Source organism: Rhinopithecus roxellana, chromosome 17, assembly GCF_007565055.1.
Source record: "Rhinopithecus roxellana isolate Shanxi Qingling chromosome 17, ASM756505v1, whole genome shotgun sequence".
NCBI lineage: Eukaryota > Metazoa > Chordata > Mammalia > Primates > Cercopithecidae > Rhinopithecus > Rhinopithecus roxellana.
In genome coordinates, this window is record NC_044565.1 from 39,914,988 (window position 1) to 39,921,635 (window position 6,648).

The 6,648-nt window shown below is 42.3% G+C and overlaps 1 non-coding gene across 1 annotated transcript; it reads right to left on the bottom strand.

Annotated features, from left to right (window-relative positions):
- Positions 1-3,842: 3,842 nt before the first annotated feature.
- Positions 3,843-3,949, bottom strand: LOC115894499. Its single transcript, XR_004054604.1, has one exon. It is a non-coding gene; the product is annotated as a U6 spliceosomal RNA (small nuclear RNA).
- Between the last annotated feature and the right edge of the window lie 2,699 nt (positions 3,950-6,648).

Here is a 6,648-nt window from a genome sequence, read left to right on the forward strand (position 1 = left end):
ATTAATTTTGGGGGAATCTGGGTGAAGAAATTTTTTTTTTTCTGTTTCTGAGACTGGGTCTCACTCTGTCACCCAGGCTGGAGCATAGTGGCAATGATCACAGCTCATTGCAGGCTCAACCTCCAGGCTCTAGTTACCCTCCCACCTTAGCCTCTCAGGTAGCTGGGACCACAGGTCCATGCCACCATGCTCAGCAAACTTTTTATATTTTATAGAGATAAGAACTCCCTATGTTGTCCAGGCTGGTCTCAAACTCCTGGGTTCAAACGATCCTCCCACCTCAGCCTCTTAAAGTTCTGGAGTTACAGGTGTGAGCCACCACACCTGGCTGGTGATTCTTTATAGTATTCTTGCAACATTGATCTAAGTCTGAAATTCTTTCAAAATTAAAAGTTAGGCCGGACTTGGTAGCTCATACCTTTAATCCTAGCACTTTAGAAGGCTAAAGCAGGTGGATCACTTGAGGTCAGGAGTTCAAGACCAGCCTGGATAACATGGCAAAACCCTATCTCTGCTAAAAATGCAACAATTAGCTGCGCATGGTGGTGTGCCCCTGTAATCTGGGCTACTCGGGAGGCTGATGTGGGAGAATTTCTTGAGGCTACAGTGAAACTCCGTCTCAAAAAAAAAAAAAAAAAAAAGGATGATGAGGTTTCGCCATGTTGGCAAGGCTGTTGAATTCCTGGCCTCAAGTGATCTGCCCACCTCAGCTTCCCAAAGTGCTGGGATTATAGGTGTAAGCTACCACGCCTGGCCAAATCTAAATTTCTTTATTTTTTTTTTTTTTGAGACGGAGTCTTGCTCTGTCGCCCAGGCTGGAGTGCAGTGGCACGATCTCAGCTCACTGCAACCTTCACCTCCTAGGTTCGTTATTTTTGGAATAAACTAAAAATTTATCTCTCATCCATGTCTCCAATCACTAATAACTCATCACCAATAACTAGCCTTTATTACTTGTTCTTATGTAACTTTCCAGAGTTTCTTTATACCTGTGCTTATCAGCAAGTACATATTATTTTTATTTTTTATTTTATTTTTGTTTAGAGATAGGGTTTTGCTCTGTCATCCAGGCTGAAGTGCAATGGGGCAATCATAGCTCACTGAAGCCTTGAACTTCTGGGCTCAAGCAATCCTCCTGCCTTAGCCTAGGAGTACAGGCACGCACCACCACACCTGGCTAATATTTTGTTTGTTTGTTTGTTTGTTTAGAGATGGGGGTCTCCCTATGTCAGGCTTAATTTTATTTTTTTAAATCCCCACATAAGGACATGTTTAGGATCTGCCCTTTTTTTTTTTGAGACGGAATCTGGCTCTGTTGCCCAGGCTAGAGCGCAGTGGTGCAATCTAGGCTCACTGCAACTTTTGCCTCCCAGGTTCAAGCGATTCTCCTGCCTCAGTCTCCCAAGGAGATGGGATTACAGGTGTGCGCCACCACACCTGGCTAATTTTTGTATTTTTAGTAGAGACGGGTTTCACCATGTTGGCCAGGCTGGTCTCAAACTCCTGACCTCAAGTGATCCACCTGCCTCAGCCTCCCAAAGTGCTGGGATTTATAGGTGTGAACCACTGAGCCCAGCCTAATTTTTTTTTTTTTTTTTTTAAATAGAGACAGCATCTTACCATGTGGGCCAGGTTGGTCTTGAACTCTTGCCTCAAGCAATCCTCCCACCTCTGCCCCCCAAAGTGCTAGGATTACAGGTGTGAGCCACCTTGCCCAGGCTGCTTCTCTTTTTTCAGGCTAAATAACATTCCATTGCATGTACATATCACATTTTGTTTATCCATTCATCCACAGATGGACATTTGGTTTGCTTCCATTTCTTTCTTGGCTATTGTGAATAGGCAAGAACTTGACAACTCTATGAGGTTAGGTAAAAACTAAACCTGAGAGAATTAAAGTAATACCCAAGAGTACACACGTCATCATCAGATCTAGGATTAGATTCCAGAAGTTGTGTCTCTTCTTCTCTGCTATATCACCTCCTAGTTAATCACAGGTGCTCTGCTTTTCAGTACTATCTACATGAGGGGCCCTCTCTCACATGATGTTAGTAAACAGATAAATAGGTACGGTTGCCATGGAGGGCAATTTGGCAATGTTTGTCAAAATGATATATGTACATCTGCAATTATAGTGCACTTAATACTGAATTATACATGTAAAAATGGTTAAGATAGTAAATTTTATGATACATTTTTTATCACAATGTAAAACAAATCATTTTTTAAATGACATATAGACATACCCTTTGACTCAACATTGTAACTAGATATCTATCCTATTAATATATACATGTGTGGAAAATGATGTATCTTCAAGAATATTAATTGCAATATTTTTGTATTAACAAAAGGTTAGACTCACATGTCCATCAGAAGGAGGCCAGTGAAATAAATTATGCTCCACTATACAATGGAATACCAGTCAGTCCTTTAAAAGGAACATATTTACACTGACAGGGAAAATTGCCTTGATATATTGGAAAGTGTAAAAGGCAAGCAATTGTGTAAAATACAGGTGGGAGGTAGTGGGTAGGAGGAGAGGCGAAGAAAAAATATATATATATATATTTGGTTGTATATTGATAGGCTATCTCTGAAAAGAAACCCAAGAAATTCGTAATGTTAGGCTGGGCCCAGTGGCTCACACCTTTAATCCCAGCAAAAACTTTGGAAGGCTAAGGCAGGAGGATTGCTTGGGCCCAGGAATTTGGGGCTGTGCTCTATGACCATGCCTGTGAATAACCACTGCATTCCAGCCTGGGCAGCACAGTGAAACCCTGTCTCTAAAAAACAAACAAAAAGTTTTACTTGTTTTTTATTTTATTTTAACCTTCCAAATTCTTGACGGGGCCCTATTTTAACCTTCCAAATGCTTAAAGTCATTTGTGACCACCACCCGCCCCCCTGCCACCCCCACCACCCCCCACCCCTGGCTCCCGGCCTTCCCTTTTACCGGCGGAACAGCACCAACATTTAACCTTCTCTCATATACCAATATAGCACCTGTTCAATCATTCTGACTTCTCTGAGCTCTCCAAATCTTTCTTAAAATGTAGATTTACAATTGGTTCATGATATTTTAGTAAGGATTAGACATATCAAATACTGTGGAAGGATTACTGATTGACTACATTTACACATGTCCTCCCATTAACACTTTCTCATGTTAGCTTTTCCAAAAATACTTTTTTTTTTTTTTTCTGAGACAAGGTCTCACTCTGTCACCCAGGCTGGAGTGCAGTGGCACGATCTCAGCTCACTGCAACCTCCACCTCCTCAAGCTCAAGTGATCCTCCCACTTCAGCCTCCCAAGTATTTGGGAATACAGGTACATGCCACTACACCTGGCTAATTTTTTGTATTTTTATTAGAGACAGGGTTTCGCCACATTGCCCAGGCCGATCTTGAACTCCTAGGCTCAAGTCATCTACCCGCCTTGGCCCCACAAAGTGATAGGATTACAGGTATAAGCCACCATGCCTGGCCAATATCTCTGTTCTGAACCATCTTTATGGGAACAAAATAATGTGGCTGATGTCAATTAAGGTGTGGCCCACATCCCAGAGTTGATATGGTTTGTTTGTTTCTAATTTTTTTCTTTTTAGATGGAGTCTCCCTCTGTTGCCCAGGCTGGAGTGCAGTGGTGTGATCCTCCTGCCTCAGCCTCCTGAGTAGCTGGGATTATAGGCACCCACCACCACGCCTGGCTACCTTTTTTTTTTTTTTTGTATTCTAAGTAGAGATGGGGGTTTCACCATGTTGGGCAGGGTAGTCTTGAACTCCTGGCCTCTTAGGATTATAGGCATGAGCCATCGCGCTGGCCGGTTGTTTCTAATTGGAAAAATACGGAACGCTTCATGAATTTGCATGTCATCCTTGTGCAGGGGCCATGCTAATCTTCTTTGCATCGTTCCAATTTTAGTATATGTACTGCCAAAGCGAGCACCAGAGCTGATGTTTTTTACAACAAAAAGAGATCCATGGATTGCAGACCCACCCATCTGTGGCATGGGGAATGCTGCCAGGATACCCTCCTTTAACAGAACCCAAAGGTGAAGAGGTGAGAGAGGAACAGTGGCCCCACGTCACTGGGGAATGACACAGACCAATTTAGTCAATTCGGCAGAATATTCAGTCAATCCATATATCTGATACACTAATGATCTGCAATGCATACTGAACACCATGTCTAAGACCAGAGTTTTCAAACTACAGTACTGCCTAACTAAAAAGGGGTTTTCTCTGCCAGTCTATTAATTTACTGAGTGTTCAAGACTTTAGTTATAAAGATGAGGGATGGAGGCAACTCCACCCATCAGCAGCCAATCAAGAGACATTTTTCTGAGAACAAAGGTTAAAGAAGGTCAATGGAGGAGCCAGTACCCAGTTCCAGATTCTAGAGGTCACAACCACTTTCAATCGTTTCCTCCCAGAAGTCCTTGTTTTCTGACCCCCGGATGGCCTTGCTGTTTTACCAACAGATAGAAACCTAGGTGGATTGAATTAATTTTGCTAGCATCAATCCATCAATCACAGGCTTGTTAAATATTAATGCATCAGGCCAAAATGACCTCAGGTTCTCCAAGAGGTATCCAGGTAACATAATTCAACTGCATTAGCAATTAGATCTAACCTAAATACAAACATACACACACAGACACACACACACACACAAACACACACACACACACACACACAGAGCTACATTGCCAGAGGATTAATCGTGTTAGGGCAATAAGATTACTATATCCTATTTTTCAAAATACTGCTTTTGAAATTTTTTTTTAAAATGGGATTTTAGTAAATGTAGATCATCTCTAAGTATTGTGTGATTAATTTGTATCTTAAAATTCCATGAAGAAGAAACAACTATTCTATAAAGGATTTTTTTTAAATTTCAGTGCATCAATGTAACATGTAGCCATTAAGATATCAGTAGACCGGTGAGTGACCCAGAAAATATTCAGGACATATTGTAAAATGAAAAAACAGTGGGTACCATACAATGCCATTAAATATATAATATTTTCTTCTTTTTTTTCGAGATGAAATTTCTCTCTTGTCACCCAGGCTGGAGTGCAATGGCTCACTCTCAGCTCACTGCTACCTTCGCCTCCCAGGTTCAATTTATTCTCCTGCCTCAGCCTCCCCAGTAACTGGGATTACAGGCACTTGCCACCACACCCAGCTAATTTTTGTATGTTTAGTAGAGACAGAGTTTCACCATGTTGGCCAGGCTGGTCTCGAACTCCTGACTTCAGGTGATTTACCCACCTCAGCCTTCCAAAGTGCTGGGATTACAGGCATGAGCCACCATGCCCAGTCCCATCTCTTCTATTTTAAAGAGCTTGGGCAACATGGTGAAAACCCATCTCTACCAAAATACAAAAATAGCTGGGTGTGATGGCATATGCCTATAGTCCCAGCTACTTGGGGAGCTGAGGCAGGAGGATCGCTTGAGCCCAGGAGGTCAACACTGCAGTGAGACAAAATCTTGCCACTGCACTTCAGCCAGGGTGACAGAGTAAGAACCTGTGTCAAAAAAAATAAAATAAAAAATTAGCTGGGCATGGTGGCACATGCCTATAGTCCCAGCTACTCGGGAGGCTGAAGTTGGGAGGACTGCTTAAACCCAGGAGGTTGCGGCTGCAGAGAGCCATGATCGTGCCACTGCACTTCAGCCCAGGTAACAGAACAAGATCCTATCTCAAAAAAATAAATAAAAATAAAATGGGTCCTGGCTAACATGGTGAAACCCCATCTCTACTAAAAAATACAAAAAACTAGCCAGGTGAGGTGGTGAGCGCCTGTAGTCCCAGCTACTCCGGAGGCTGAGGCAGGAGAATGGCATAAACCCGGGAGGCGGAGCTTGCAGTGAGCTGAGATCTGGCCACTGCACTCCAGCCTGGGCGACAGAGCGAGATTCCGTCTCAAAAAAAAAAAAAAAGAAAAAAAAATAATAAAATAAAATAAAATAAAATGGGGTACTCACGTTCAAGGTTACTTCTTCAGACCTAAGTCCCCTCCTTATTCACTCACCCCCACTTCCACAACATGCCTTTTTCCTATCTTCCTGTCTGCATCCAAATAAGAATGCCAGATTCAGCAACTCTATATCAATTGCAATATTTGAGACATAAGTATATTGAAATAATTATTTGGTTTTTGTATATTTGTTGTGTTGTTGTTTGAGACAGAGTCTCACTATTTTGCCCAGGCTGGAGTGCAGTAGCATGATCTCAGCTCACTGCAGCTTCTACCTCCCAGGTTCGAGCAATACTTGTGCCTCAGCCTCACAAGTAGCTGGGATTACAGGCGTGCACCACCAAACCCAACTAATTTTTGTATTTTTAGTAGAGACAAGGTTTCACCATGTTGGCCAGGCTGGTCTTAAACTCCTGACCTCGAGTGATCCACCCATCTCGCCTCCCAAAGTGCTGGGATTACAGGCATGAGCCATGACACCAGCCTAAAAAATTTATTTGTTATTTACCTGGAATTCAAATATAACCAAGTGTCTTGTATTTTAGGCAACCCTATATATGTAGATTCTCAGCTGTCTTTCATTCTAAGGAAATACCAAAATTCATCATCATTCCTACCTCACTATTCATCACTCAGCCACCCAGAAGATATCTATCATGC